This window comes from Bombina bombina, chromosome 1 (assembly GCF_027579735.1).
Source record: "Bombina bombina isolate aBomBom1 chromosome 1, aBomBom1.pri, whole genome shotgun sequence".
NCBI lineage: Eukaryota > Metazoa > Chordata > Amphibia > Anura > Bombinatoridae > Bombina > Bombina bombina.
The window spans coordinates 1,306,534,249-1,306,551,554 of NC_069499.1; positions in this window are offsets into that span (position 1 = coordinate 1,306,534,249).

Here is a 17,306-nt window from a genome sequence, read left to right on the forward strand (position 1 = left end):
CTTTGGGCCCAACTTTGGAAAATACTGGATTCCAATGCTGGTACAAAATTCAGATTTCCTAGAATGGGAAGATAGGTAGAAAGTAGGACATTAATATCTAGTGTCAGCAGTATTTTCTGCCAAGCCAAGATTACCATCTGAATAGTGGGCATGGATTTGATTTTCTGAGGGCATTTATCTTTAGTTGTATGAAGGAGAACCTTAAGGGAATATGGATATGCTAGAACTCTTTCAATAGGAAGGGCAGCATAATAATCAGCTTCGGTTAACCAGTCTAGTGCCACCTTTCCGATACAGATTAGATTATATAGTTCTATATCAGGTAATGCTAAACCTCCTTCTGTTCTGAAAAACATAAGTTTTTTATACGATACTGCTCTTCTTTTTTCCCCCCATAGAAATTGAATGCATCCTTGCTTAAATCTTTTAATATCTTGTTTTTTAATTATTATTGGAAGGCTTTGCATGAGATACAACAACTTGGGAAATAATAACATTTTAATTAAGTTAATTTTACCTGTCAGAGTAAGTTTGAATTTAGCCCATTTTTCCATATAGTATTTAATTTTAAGAAAAATTGGTGGATAGTTAAGATCATACCATTCTTCAAATTTTATTGACAGCCTGATACCCAGATATGAAAAATGATTTTTTGCTTCTTTAAATGGGGGAGATTGTAGCGAATCCTTATTGTTGCTTAACCAATAGATTTCAGATTTTAGGGAATTAATTTTGTAGCCAGAAAATAGTCCGAAGTCTTGTAGTATTTGATTTAAAATTGGTATTTTTTTTTTGAGTTGGCTAATAGGACTAATAAGTCGTCGGCATATAGTAACGTTATCTTCCTTTTACCTATTTTAATCCCTTCCAGTTCTTTCCTAAGATGAATAGCAAGTGGTTCAAGCGCTAAATTAAACAGGTATGGGGACAAAGGGCATCCCTGTCTTGAGCCTTTATACAAGGGAAAATAGTCTGTAAGAGTGTCGTTAATAATGATAGCGGCTGAGGATGTTTGATAAATTGATTTAACAAAAAGAGCGAAAGGGCCCTCGACTCCATATTTTGCCAGCGCTGTAAATAGGTGATCCCATGTTATGGAGTTGAAGGCCTTCTCTGCATCAATTGATACTATTGCCGCATCTGGAACTGTGATGCAACGTTTCCTATCTGCTTGTTTTTGGAATAAATTTAGAACTAGCTGGATTTTACGTAGGTTACGTGAAGAGTTTCTGCCTGGCATAAAACCCACCTGATCTTTATGAATAAGTGAGCCAATAACTTGTTTAAGTCTGTGCGCAATTATAGACATCAAAAGTTTATAATCACTGTTTAAAAGTGATATTGGCCTGTATGAGCCGATTTCTTCTAAATTTTTATTTTTTTTAAGAATCAGCGTTATCAGTGATGCAGCAAAATATTTTGAGCATGAGTTGTTTTTAATGAAGTATTGGTTAAATAGGGAGACTAATAATGGCGTAATATCCTCTGCTAGTATTTTATAGAGCTCAGCAGGGAGTTGGTCTGGGCCAGCGGCCTTATTGGGTGCGAGTTTTTTAATTGCGTTAATTACTTCGAGTGGGGTAATGGGCAGATTTAATTCATCTAGCTTCTGTTTGTCTATTTTTGGAAGCCGAATTTTATCCCAAAAGTCATTTTTAACTTGCATATCTACCACCGTTTCAGCGTATACTTCCTTAAAGTATGTGTAGATATATTTTTGAATATCTATTATGTTAGTAATGCGGCCTTCTGTAGTTTTAATAGCTCCAATTGATTCCCTCTTTTTTTTGGCTTTAGTTAAATTAGCTAATGCTTTCCCCGCCTTGCCCCCATGTCTAAAGAAGAAGAACCTCTTCCTGAGATCATCTTGGGCTGCCCTTTGTGTCAGAAATAGTTCTCTTTCTTTTTTAGCTTTTTGGTATGCTCCCCAGAAACTCTTAGACGGGTCGCTAATATAAGAATTAAATGCATTACGCAACTGCGAGGCAAGTTCAATATCTCTAGCTACCTGTTTCCGTTTTTGGATTTCTAAGTATGCTTTTGTTTCACCCCTTATCACTGCCTTGAATGTCTCCCATAACGTTTCTGATTTGATTCCATCTGTATCATTAGTCTGCATAAATTCTACCCACTTAGTTTTAAGCCATGCCTTAAATTGCGTGTTTGTGGTAAGATATCTGGGAAAAAAGAACCTGTTGAAATTCGCTTCATGCGCCTTACCTATACTGATATTTAATGTAATAATGGCATGGTCTGAAATGACTATTTCTTGGATTTCAGGTTTCATCTCTAGACGAAGCATTTTATCACTTATAAGGAAGTAGTCTATTCTAGACAATGTACGATGGGCATGAGACTCGCATGAGAATTTCCTAACATCTGGGTTATAAACCCGCCAGATATCTTTAAGATGTAATAGGCTAGAGAAATTCTTAATTATTTTAACTTCTTGTTTGCTATTTTTGTTTAATGATGGTTTAAGTCTGTCCAAAGTGGGGTATTTAACCAGATTAAAATCACCTGCCACAATTAAATTTTCTGAAAAATAAGGCAATAATCTACTTTGTAATTTTGCCCAAAATCCCTTTTCAACTTTATTGGGCCCATAAATATTACATAGCACGAATTTAGTTCCAGCTATTTCAATGTGTAGAATTAGGTATCTCTCTCCTGGATCTGCATCTATATTACTTATTTTGAGTTGAATTTTTTTATGGAACAGGAAAGCAACACCTTTTTTCCTGCCTTGACATGGCGTGCCCAGTACCTCTCCCACCCAATCAGTTTTAAGTTTATTTAGTTCGATTTCGTTCAGGTGGGTTTCTTGGAGAAACGCTATATCTATTCTATGTCTTTTTAATTGGTTTAAAATCTTTTTCCGTTTATGCGGTGAAGTTATCCCTCCAACATTCCAGGAGGCAAGGTTAAGTGTATTATGCATTCTTAATTATAACGTTTATCAAGCAACATAAAATTACATTACTAGCAGGCTTAGTTAGCATCATATACTGAATGGCGATAATAAATGGCAGGGGAGCAGGGGGCGAGAGAAAGAGAGAGGGAGGAGGGGAGAAGAAGAAAAGAAAAAAAAAAGGAAAGAAAATAATTAAAAACCAAAAATTCTTGAACCGTATCGGCATCATTAGTCGGATCTAATTCTGGCGACAGGGTGATTATATACTCCATATAATATCTCTGAAGTGAGATGTACCAGGCATTTTGCTTCACAATTCTTTTATAGTAAAATACCTTTCATTTTAGCAAATTCCTTAACTTCCTCTGGGGTATTAAGAATTTTATTCTCTCCATTAGTCAAAATTTTAATCTTTGCAGGGTAAATAACTGTGGCTTTAATACCAGCCTGAATTAGTTTCGTACATAATGGGGTAATTTCTCTGCGTTTTTGTGATGTCTCTACTGAATAATCCTGAAATAATAAAATATGTTTTTCTTCAATGATTAGTGGCGCTTTCTGTCTGAAATACTGCATAAGTTTTACCTTATCTTGAAAATTAAGAAATCTAGCTATAATTGGCCTTGCTTTCACAGTTCCGTCTGGAAGAGTTTTTATTGATCCAAGCCGGTGTACTCTTTCAACTACTAAGGGTAACATGTTTGTTGTAATACCTAGTCTCTGTGGAATTATAGTTGAGACAAGGTGCATTAGATCTTGAGACTCGCTTGACTCTGGGATACCTATAATTCTGATGTTATTGCGTCTTGTGCGGTCTTCTAGATCATTTAATTTATATTGTAGACTTGTTATTTGTATGTTTTGTTCCTTCATTATGTGTTCTTGCATTATCTTAGCATCTTCTAGGTCGGAAATACGTTGTTCCGCTTCATTAAGTCTGGATGCAAACTGCCTGATCTCTGTTGTCAGATTGCCTATATCTGCCTTAATTTGGTCAAACTGTGGTAACATAAGTTCGGCTAATTGTTTAACAATGTCCTGTGACTCTGTATTGGTGGTGTCTATAGGGGTAGGTACTGAAGGTAGATTCCCTGTGTTATCAGTACTAGGTCTATTCTTCCTGTCTCTGGCTTTCACAGGCATGTTTGGTGACTGTGATTTGTAATTAGTGATAAATCTCTCCATGTGAGGAGAGATTAATAAGGTGTGAAATTAGGGAAGAAGAACAGTGAAAAAAAGGGAAAAAGGGAAAAAAGGTGTCCTTGTATAGTGTGCACTTGTAGTGAAAAAGCAAACTGAAATGAAAAGGGGGAGAGAGAAAAAAAAATAAAGGTGATACTTTTGAAATTTTACAAAAAAAAAAAAAAAAATCTATGTAACTAGATTTTGCATAAATATAATTTACAGTGATATTACATTTGTGACATTGACCATATGTAAGTTTTTAAAAACGCCAGAAACAATGTGAAAGGGAGTTAAACCTTTTTCCCAAACCTTCTTACTCTTGCTATATACAAATTTCTCTTACACACAGCAGAAGACAGAATTATAAGAAATTATTTAGTAACCTCTATCCTTGACATTTCAAATAACTACGCACAGAGGTATTAAGCTTTTTGTTAGCCTTTAGTATTAGGTTCACTATGATATTAGCCGTATCTCTATTTTGCTATAACAGCCTGAACCAGTAATCTCAAAAATTCACTTTAGGAAGTATGTCTACATTTGCCTTACTAGTGTCAACCCAGTAACTTTAATAGTTATTTACCAGGAATGTTTACACAACTTGAGCAAGCCGGTTTAAACCGGTCTTTAGTTATTTTGAATTAGCTAGATCTGTAACATTAGGGGTTAAACAATATATCTCCTATAAATAATGTTGTTTATTAGGCTTCCCTTGTAGCTGAGAATATAATCTTCTTAGTAAGCAACCAAGCAAAACCACATAATAAAAGGGGAAAGAAAAACAAAACAAAAAAAAAGGCAGAGAAACCATGCAGTTAATTGGTCCACATCACAACAAATAGCACAATTGGTTTGTAGTGTGTTGCTCTTATGTAATAAAAAAAAAAAACACAGATATATTCTTGCTTTTTAGTCCACTTTACAGTTTATAGAAACCAATTTAGACCCATCATGCCTTTTTCTCTTGTGTAGTATACATTTAGTTCAGTAACAGTGGCTCCTCTTACATGTGCTTTGTAATTGAATTCCACAGACCAGACACGTTTCTTTAACAAATACACAGTTCCTGTGTCTAACTTTTAGGATGCTGAAAGTTTCCCTTATAGCCAAGCCTTTTTATCTGCCCCTCCTGGTACTTGATATTTATAGCAGTATCTATGTTCTGACTCATACAGGTACACTGAATTAACCCCTTGCTGGGTCAAATGCCATATGAGTGCACCTCGTCTTGCAGCAAGTTTATATCCCTCACCAGCGTCTTCACCGGTGTCCACAATTCGCGGATAGGTTAATCAACTCTGCAGGCTCTGTGTCAAATACAGCTGCCTTAGCTCTTGGTATACCCCCCTCCCGTTACCTTCCAGAAGTCCACAATGCGCGGTTTTGGTATTTCTTTACAAGAAAGTGAGCCTCCAGGCGTGTCTCGCTACACCAATATAGCTGCTTGGGCTTTAATTCTCCTGTAGTTGTTGAAACAAATGCTTGGCCGTCTCCACTGTTTGCCTTAGTTCGGCGTATCGTATCTGCCCTCCGCCATATTTCTCCGGCGTCTGACCCGGCTCCGGTCAAGAAGATGGGCCTGGGTAGAAGGGCCTCTGTATCCTGCGTATGGACCGGTACGCAAACTGCTCACACCGGAGCATCAGAATCCGCCAGCCGCTGAAAGAGATCACGGCCCCAAGGATAGGTTTGCAGTTGTTTAGGAAGCGGCTGCACTCCTTCCCGCTCTGAGTGCTGCCCCGCTGAGACAGTGCGTGACTCCTCCCCTTCCGCTTCTGCCGGTCAAAGCACAAAGATTCTTAAAAGGATCTAAATAAGGATTGCACGTATCATTCAAAGTTTATATTGTGAAAAATCTAAATAAAGATTTTTCATGAGAATTCGCATATTTTTTCTATTTTTAAAGTGCTTATTATTTTTTCATTCTTTATTTTTATTTTTTATGCATACTTTTTAAGCATAATTTTACCTGAGTCAATTCGTTAGCTACAGTTTTTTTATAATTTTTAATAGACCAAATAAAGATACTAATGTAGCAATTGTATTACAATACGGAGAATATCTACATATCATTTGTATTAATTGTATCAAAGTGTGGAATATTTATTGTAGATATTTTTATAGGAATTTTATATGGATGGAAAATGTTAGTTTAACCATTTGTTTCAGCTAAATATTGGTCTAGATGACATTGTATAGGGAATATTTATAACAATAAATTTATTTTAAAAGTATATAGAATTATTTTTTCTATTTTTCCATAGATAAATATTCTGTTTATAAGATCCAATCATCTATCCAAAACCATTGGTCTTTTGGTGTGTATATTTTATAAATAACCCACATATATAATTTTTTTAAGGTTACTAACATTCTATAACAAAATAGAGGACAGTATAACTTTAATTGTAATTTTACCTCCCAAACAGAGTGTAAACCTAAATGCTTTAAGCACCCTCTAAACACCGTAATTGTTTGTTAGATCATAGAGCAAAGATCTTTAGATATTCGGGCCCTTATTGAAAATGCTATTACCTATCATTAACACCCCCTGCTTATTGCTTCTTGTTTACCTACAGGGGTCAAGTTCTACAAAAAAGTGTGGGAACTCACCAAGACTTCCACCCCCCCCCCATTAATATTGTTTTATACACGCACACATTGTATTTATAGGTATATAATCTATACACTCTGGTTAATTAAAGTTAATTAAAGAAAATTAAAGCCAATGAAGGGCTGAATGGTTGCCTTTGGGCCTGAGGATGGACACCCATGGTTACATTTTTACATAGCAGAGGTGACATTTTTATGTGTAATTTAAGATTCAAATGATACTGAATACTGAGAAACCAGACACACACTTTTTAGAACACATGAAGGGGCAAAATATTAGGAGATGTTACTCCCTGGCTATCAGGATCTGTAAAGCTCTATAATGTAATAAGGTTTGTGTGTACACTCACTCTGCAGTAAAAAAACAATGATACTGTGATTTAAAGTAAAATTATGGTCATAATCAGTCTGAGTATAATTTTCTTTTATTATTAACACGTATACCAAGTAAATGTGAAGCAAATAAAACTGGCAGAGGAAGCAGGAGGCATGATGGCACAGTACTATTGAAAGCAAACGGGTCACCTTTTTACTTTTGGATGAAACTGGTAAGGTTGAATCTGCAGCAAATACATTATCTTGCACAGGTCAGCATTCTTCAGATAATCTGGCTTGCTGACCATAAATTGATAGACATGCAGACACCAACAGAGATAAACAAACTGCACATACTATTGGTATATAAAATAAACTAATTGGGCATATCCTACTACAAGATGTTTCACAAACAACTTTAATTGCAAGGACTATTTTCCTTTGTGTGTACCATGTATTTCCCTTGCAAACCTCATCCCAGCTATCTCTGGAAAAACTAAAAGGAATTCCAATCAGAGAAAAGGCAGGAAGCTGGAAGGACACGACTCTTCCCTGCTTGATAAGCATATTTTATCTTTGGTGAAACACTGAACTTTAAAATAACTTAACTAGACACACATGAACGCCTTTTGTTTAATGTCAAGATCCAGGGTGTCCAAACTTTGTTTTTAACTCACATGGTGCATAACCAGCTTAGCTTCAGTTCCTCACACCCTCCTTGCTCCCCCCTCCATCCTTTCCAGGGCGGGCTGACACCTCCATGTCTGACAGCAAGTCCAGACTCCTCCTCTTTCACAGAGTCTCATAAAGGTGCAATAGTCCTATTTCTGCTGAGGGGAGCTAAATAACCCCAGAGCAAGCCACACAGAAATATAAACACCATGTGTTCCACACATTGCATGGTGATAACATAGCAGGACCGCTGACAAGCTTGCATTTCGTGTATTATAGGAAGTGTTACTTCCCATTACTAGAGGATCTCACTATCCTTCTAACTAGACTGTGCTCCAGCTCCTCCCAACAGCAGCAGCAGTGCTTACTGAAGTGTTTCTGTTCTTTTTCCAGGTGTAACTTAGTTCCTACTGCAAAAATAGTGCAGGAAGTCCGTTCCCATGAGTTCCCACTGGACTTGACCCCTGTTTACCTAGCTTTTCTATAGAGAACACTACAACTGCAACTGCTACTTCAACATAAAAAACAGTTATTTCAAATAACAAAATAAAGTTTATGAAACTATTTGTAAACAATTTAATACACTCCACAACCACAAGGTAAAGTGGATCATTGGGAACACATTAAAGCAGAGAAAATGTACAGTACAAGGCCCTTTAAGCTCATAGTTAAAGAGCAGCAATGCAATGCTGGAAAATAGATGAACATCTGGTGAGACAAATAGATATATGTTTGTAGCCACCAATCACCAGCTAACTCCCAGTAGTGCATTACTGTACCTGAGCCTATTTAAGTATGCTTTCAAAAAAGGATGAAAACAAACCAAAACAAGTAAATTTGATTATTTAGAAAAACTGAAGAGTCCCTAAAAATAGTTTACCTTAAACATGAAAGTTTAATTTTGACTTTCATGTCACTTAAGCAGATTATTTGTTAATATATATAAGATTTTACAAAAGCTATAGACACTCAAAAGCACATTTCTTTACTCACTCAAAAAGCCTGGGAATTTCTGACTTTAAAGACTCACGCAATGGAAATTGGCAGCCTTTAACTCAGCTCTAACTCTTCCTGACTTTGTATGAAACTTTTAATGCCTGTTGTCATATGAAGGGGGATGTGAAGTGCATAGTCTAATTGTATGTTTTCCATTAATCCTTTTACTGCTGTGCTGAAGTTAAGTTTAGACTACTGTAGTTTTTTCTGTAAGTTTCCCACATTCTTTATATATATTGCTTTTTAAGCAGCTTATGCCTTTATGTTTCAGAAATCATCATGGTAAAATTCTGTGACACAGAATTACATGTTTTTTTTTTAATGGTGTTATCTTTATTGTACAGTATTTATTTGTGACAAAAAGCATATATGTACAACCTCAATCAGCAGTTAGCTTTCAGTAATGCATTGCTTCTCCTGTGCCTTCTTGGGTATGTTTTTCAATAAAGCTTAAAAAGAGAATGAGGCAAATTAGATATAAATTATTTGGAAAGTTGTATAAAACTGCATGTTCTGTATAAATCATAAACCTTTAATTTTAACAGTCCTTTTAAATTTGCTTTGTTCTCTTTAAATGGTAAACTTAAATATTAATGACACAGTAAAAAAGTAATTTTTTTAATGGTTAGCACAGTTTCCTAAACAACCATGCCCTGTTTAAATTTGTCCCATAGTCCCTATCTGTAGATATGTTTTTAAACATTGTTTTTTCAGGAACAATCTGGCTGTGTGACAGTGTGACGTGACATTTGTATAAAATAGTTCTTATATTTAACCTTTCAGAATAGAAATAATTTCCATTTTCCCAATAAATGGGGACCTACCATTTGAGTCTAAGAAATTGTAAAAGTGACATCTCTGAAAGTGAAATAGACATGCTAAATACAAGCATATGTCTATCCAAACATTCTCAGTCAGTATACTGGGGGTCAGTGCACATCAATGGATCTGTTACCTACAAAGCTAGAAATGCAACATACCTTATTCAATGTAGGAAATGCCTCAATGTAAAATTAAAAGGAACCAAACTACCTCTATACAAATAAAATACACAACCCACATATATGAACACCAGTATCACTCACTTATATATTTATTTTCACATTATGAGTGAGAAATGTATTTGGGAGCTGAATTTCCCGCACGCTATTTGCAAAGAGGTCGAAACGTCAGCTGTTAGCAAAACAACGTTCTGCCGTAGGCTGCCTTAGAAGCTCAGAGTGGCGATTGCTTGCAACAAATAAAGGAGTATGTTATACTTCATGAATGAAAGTTCCCTTTATTTGTTTCAATAGTCAATTCTAGCGTTTCACAAATGCTCGGGTTGACTTTCACTTTAATATTGTTTTATACACATACAAACTTATATACACACACATGTATTTATATGTATTTATATGTATATAATCTATACATTCTGGTTAATGAAAGCAAAATAAAAACAATGAAGGGCTGAATGGTTGCCTTTGATGAACACCCATGGTTACATTTTTACATGGCTTGGGTGAAATTTTTATTTGTTATTTAGGATTGAACTGATACTGAATACTGAGAAGCCAGACAGTATACCTTTAAAGTAAGCTTATGATCACAAAGCATATGAGTGTAATTTTCTCCATTTACACATATACCAAGTAAATGTGAAGGAAGTAACACTGGCAGAAGAAGCAGGAAGCGTTAGGGCAAAAAAACATTGAAAGCAAGACAAGTCACCTTTTACTTTGGGAGGAAACTGGTAAGGTTGAATTTGCAGCAAATACATTATCTTGCACAGGTCAGCTGAGCTTTCTGCAGAAAATCTAGCCTGTTGACCATAAATTGATAGACATGCAGACACCAACATAGATAAACAGACTGCTTATACTATTGGTGTATAAAATAAAGTAATTGGGTTTATCCTACTACAAGATGTTTCACAAACACTTTTAATTGCAAGGACTATTTTCCTTTGTGTGTACACATGTATTTCCCTTGCAAACCTCATCACAGCTATCTCTGGAAGAACTAAAAGGAATTCCAATCATAAAGGAAGCTGGAAGGACATGACTCTTCCCTGTTTGAGCACATTTTTTATTTGGTGAAACACTGAACTTTTTTTTAAAAACAACTTTAAAATAACTAGACACACATGAATGCTTGTTATTTAATGTCAAGATCCAAGGTGTCCATACTTTAGCTCACACCCTCTTTCCTCCCCCCTCCTTATTTTCCAGAACGGGCTGAGACCTCCGTGTCTGACAGCAACTCCAGAATCCTCCTCTGTAACAGATTCTCCCCCACTTAAGGTACAATAGTCCTATTTCTGCTGAGGGGATCTAAATTAGTGAGAGCAGACAAACTGTAGGTCCTGAAAAGAGAATGATACAGACACATATATCTACCCCTACCCTAGGATGTTTTCCATGCCTTGGTTGCTGCAATTGCAATAATATTATTAAATGTAATTCCTTCATTCATCCCCTAAATGGAAAGAAGTATAAGATCCCTGTTTTTTTTACTTGCAACTCAGAATATGTAATCTATCTTGTTAAAGTGAATGTAAATGTTGATGCTAAAGTGCCCGGTTTTTAAAACTTCTATTAAAAACAGGGGCACTTTAATTCATCAAAATTTTCATTTCACTCCTGTTGTGAAAAAAAACTTACCTTTTAATCTTCACAGCAGCTCCAGCTTCCTCCGCCTGTTTCAAAGCCTCTTCTTGGGTCTAAAATGAGGCATCCGGCTTCCTCCAATCACAGCAGTGAATCAGACACTGAATCCCCGGGGGGGGGGGAGGGGGAAGCTGTGATTGGAGGATGACCTATCAATCATTTCTGACATCAGAAATGGCTTGTGAGACTGGAGGAAGCTGGAGCTGCTGTGAAGTTTAAAAGGTAAGTTTTTGTCACAACAGGAGTGAAATGTAAATTTTGATGAATTAAAGTGCCCCTGTTTTTAATCAAAGTTTTATAAACCGGGCACTTTAGCATCAAAATTTACATTCACTTTAAATGCCATGTTCCAGAATATACATCAGTGAATCTACACGTAGGGTAAGGGATAGGATTAATGAGCACAAATCTAACATTCATTGCAAGAATATGCTCCTGTGTTTAATCACTTTTTACAAGCAGGCCATACCATCTCTCAATTAAGATTTCAGGTAATTGAACATGTTAAGAGACCTAGGAGAGGGGTTGGCAGACAAAAAATCTTAAAATGTAGGGAAACTTTTTGGATTTACACCCTACAGTCCCTTATCCCTCTAGGTATGAATAAAGAAATTGACTGGAATGAAATTGTAAATTATAGGTAACTGATTTTGATAAATTGTAGCTTTATAGACTGTGTAATATTACTGTTGCTTTTAATGGATGTATTTGATTGATAGAAATATATGTGCTGTTCTTTCATGGTAAAACATATGTATAGTATTAATATTGCTGTGGCCACTAGATGGAGTCTTGAAATCCTTTGTCTCTAGATGATGGGAAGCAAAATGTGTATCACCTGTACAGGTAGCAGACTCCTCCTCTTCTGGCTTTATATAGCGTGGTTAAGAGTATATGTGTATACAACATGTTTAAATAAAGACTTAGTTTGAATAGTATGTTTATTATCCTTTATAATAAAGTCTAAGAATCCACAATCTGACTTGCTTATCTTATATTGAAAGACCAAACCAAAGTTATTACTGGGTATATGTGTTATATAGGATTGCAGTTAAGAATAGTCACCTTTCCAGAGGATACATACATCATCTATGTATCGCATATATATGCATTGACCAAATAAATGAAATCTCCCAGTATGCCAAAACCAAATTGACATAGCTAGGAGCAAAATGGGTCCCCATAGCTTGATTTGTTTATAATATGTTTCATATTATTTTCCAATATCAACCTTACACTCTTTGGGGTAGTGCAGGAAAGTCAAACATAGAAAACATATTTTTAAATATTATAATGCTCTAATCGTTATTTATCACTGTATATAGTGACTTAATATCTGCAGTCACAAATAACCAAGTAGGGTCCCAGCTTATCACATCTAATGTTCTTAAAAGATAAAGGGACAGTCAAGTCCAAAAAAAACCTTTCATGATTTAAATAAGGAATGTAATTTTAAACAACTTTTCCATTTTACTTTTATCATCAATTTTGCTTTGTTCTCTTGGTATTCTTAGTTGAAGGCTAAACCTAGGAGGTTCATATGCTAATTTCCTAGACCTTGAAGACTGCCTCTAATCTGAATGCACTAGAGGGCATTAGTTCATGTGTTTCATATAGATAACATTAAGCTCATGCACGTGAAGTTACCCTGGTGTGAGCACTGATTGGCTAAAATGCAAGTCAGTCAAAAGAACTGAAATAAGGGGGCAGTTTGCAGAAGCATAGCTACAAGGTAAAAATGTATTTCTATAACAGTGTTGATTATGCAAAACTGGGGAATAGGTAATAAAGCGATTATCTTTCTTTTTAAACAACAAAAGTCTGGTGATGACTGTCCCTGTAAGTGCTATACTTTAGGTAAGAATTAGTCTTAGATACTAATTAGTCTTAGTATCTAATTAGTCTTATATACTAATATTTGTAGAAAAAGATATAGGGGGATATTTATCAAAGTGTCAACTGAAAATACGCTAGAATTATCAGGGTATCTGTAAATGTCAGTGGATAATACATATCTATATAATAAGATAAAATCAGTATACGATCGATCAAATATTAAGGTTGAGCATGCTTAATACCTTTTGCTGAATAAATTCTGTATATTACAAATCTGAGGTTCAGACATGAGAGACCTTGCTAATTAAATCAGGATTCAGCTGGAACCTTTCCTCACCTCCCCACTCAATATTCTAAATGATACAATTGTTCAATCACAAACAGCCCTTTTGAAGATTCTCACCATTTCTGATCTAAGTGAAGCATATGCCAACATATACCAACAGACATGATGTCTGATTTATTTTGAAGCTTAAATAGATTCAGAGAGAGAATCAGTTTTAGTTGAAGAAATGATTCATCCCATCTAGGTGTAAAGTTACCCCTGCTGTTTAGATACACATCATATACTGAACCAAACAGAGACATGTGGCATTGTAGCTGTTTAAATTCATTTTTGAAATACAACTGGTATAATTTGAAATACTGTATAAAAATGTATAATTCTCAAACATTAAATATATGCCTCAGACTGTATTAAATGTCTATATATGGATCTGGGGAAATGCAATTCAGATTGTAATGGATTAAATAACAATTGTAATAATCCCACTTTAAAATATATAACATATTTTTGTTTTTCTGTCTTCCAGACATCTAAGGGACAACTTGGGATGTATATATGCTGAGTTTAATAAGTAGCTGGACAGTCAATTTAAAATGTACAATTTGTTTCAAATTTGGTAAACTATTCTTTATATTTTTCAGGCATCTAAGTACATAGATAATTGGTGCTTTAAATAATATCATATGTTTTATACACTCAGCAAGAGATATACAGATATGAAATATTAATCTATATAGGATAGTAATCCAATATAGATATAATTATATAAAAAATGACATCTGATTGCTGACCTCAAGGTATGTATGTGATATTAAAATGATAACTGAGAAAGTAATTGAGTCCATGATGAAGGTATTATAATCCTTTTAAATCGTTTCATAGAAAATATGATTTTTAAACACATTTTAATATATTATAAGTGGAATATTTTCACGTTTGGTCTTAAAATTATCAGAGAAAATGGCACTGTGCGGACCATATATGAAACATATGATTTATTAATACAAGAGATTATAGTATGTTGGATAAACATTTTAAAGGTTAAATAATTACTGTTAGCAATATTGATGGTGAGACTGCATTTGTGATTGTCTGCTGCCCGCTAGGGAATTAAAACTGGTATGACAGCCAAATAAATTAACTATTGGAACACATGCAGAGCCAGATGAGCCAATCAGGGAGGCGTCTCCCAAATAACCAATCAATGCTAAGCATCCGAAGGGCCAATCCAAAAGACAAGCACCGTGGAGCATTTCCAAATAATCACCAATGATTAGAAAGAATAACAAAAAGGGTGGGGTATATCACATGATATAACCTCATGCAAAAGGAGATAGAGGAAGGCCTTTTGTCTGCTAAACTGGTGACTGAATAACTGGCTGCCATATTTGGGACACAGTCACTTTAAGCAAAATCTGAGACCACTTCTTGATTTATATTGCAATACCTTTCTTCATATGAGGTGACCTGAATCTACTTGAAAAGCTGAAACATTGATTTGGTTATTTGGGTAAAGTATAAAGAAATACATTCATTTTTGCTACAGTCTAATTGAAGTTAGTAATTTTTAAAAGGGAACTTTGTATTTTAGCTTGTATTCACAATCCTGTGTAGTCAAAAACTAGTCTTTTGTTTGCCAAGTAATTTATAATTGCAGCTATATAGATATATTTTAGAATTTGCCTTATTGTAGATAAATAAGAATTTATTCCAGCTCAGATAAATTGGCATAAATTGGCTGTTTGCACTAAAAATATATATAATTTCTGATGTTTTAAAATGGAGTTATGTAGGATCAATTGTAGACTAAGTAGCTTAATTGTACTGGTCTGAAAGTTAGTGGCTCATACTTTGGTATTTTAATGCAACTTTGATTTGGGAGATTATTGTGAGTAAACTTAAGTTTAAAGGTACATTTGGTTTGCTTTGTAAAGAATATTGTAACAACATAAGTGTATCATTTGATTCATAATCTGGTTTCTATAAATATAATTCAATGTGTTTATAACTTTAACTTATCGTAAAGAATTTAGGAATAGATATTGTTTTAATTGTTTTGTATATGCAGGTTATTTTAAAGAATAATTTATTAATAAATTGTATTATAACCGGGCCATATACTGACAGAATATTGCATCATATTTGTCGGAAGATTGGTCTGCCTTAGTTATCAAAGCATCAAGATCGTCAAATGTTAAATTGTGTGACGAAATATACGATCCCGCGATCTCAATCCAACGCAGATCGATGCTTGCGTAATTACAGGTGTTTCGAATTCACATTAGACTCTATTTGACCATTTTCCCAATTTATCAAACATTTAACAGGTATACTCGCGTCTATTCCAAAGGCAGCGTACCCAGTTTTCAATCCTCCACCCTTGAGGCCAGGGATGCCATAGAAATCAATGGGAGTCTGAAAACACAGAAAGCTTAAGTTTGATGCTGCAAGAGAATGATGTATATTACTTAACAAAATTAAATTAGAAACTTTAGTAAAATTGTATACCCTTTCTAAATCAAACAATATTATTGCTCCACATTTGGTGCACTAGTAGGGATAAAAAATAAAAATACATTACTACTTAAGGATTATGTTACAACTTTGTCTCTCATTACAAAGCAATGGGATAATTTTATTTCTCCAAATGTTTGCAAAGTTTTGCCCCAAACTTGTTGAACTAATAGAGATAGAGATAAAAATGAAATAAATACACAACATAATATAGCTAACTTCCTTTTTATTTATTTTTTAAAAATCTATTTGCACCATGTTTAAGTCATGTAATACAAGTCCCACTCTCCACTTCGCACCAAATTTGACACAACACTTTTCGCACCAATTATGACGCAAACTCCCAAACAAACCACACACTGGTGAATTTTTCAACCACTTTTGATTGGAAAATGCATAATCACATGATTTATGACATCAGCCAATCTGATTCAAATATATATTTTAAACTATCACTAACAAATCAAATTGCTCGATACTTGTGTCATTGATCACTCATCAGAACATTGTAAGTGCCATTTGTTACATTATGTATTATACTTTGAAAGTATGTACTGCATATGTGAAATTAATATTAAAAATAAACATTGATGCTCACATTAGGACACACAGTGTAATATTTTAGACAATGATTTTAAAATCCGAATTGATGTTTGATGCAATATAATATATATATATATATATATATATAAGGGATAGCCCACCTAACATTAAACTGTCATGATTCAGATACAGCAGAAATTAAAATCACCTTTTTACTGGCATCATATTTTCAGTGTTTTTCTTCCTTCTCTTAAATTTCTTTTTCAGTAAGAAATGTGATCTTATATGCCAGCCCATTTTATAACAACTGTTTAGGGGTGTTTTTTTTTTTTTAACTAGATTGCAATCAGGAGGGGTTACACAGGTACAGAGAGAAAACTGGCCCAGCAAATAAATACATATGAAACCTTGATTACATGTTATATTCACAATTATTCCTGCTCACAATAATAATACATTTACACTATATACATATAGTGGTATAAATAAACACAGAGATATGAAAGACAACATTGTTTAGAACAAAAAAAAGGAACTTAGGGACATATGTTTGCAAAAGATTTCTGACATAACAAACACACAAACACACACACACACACACACACACACACATATATATATATATATATATATATATATATATATATATATATACACACAAGTAGGTGCGAAGATATATGTACAAATTCTAGCATTAATAATAATTTATAAAAAAAAAATGAGATAAAAGCATGACTTCTAAAAATACAAATACACATTAATTTATGTGAAAGTATCATAA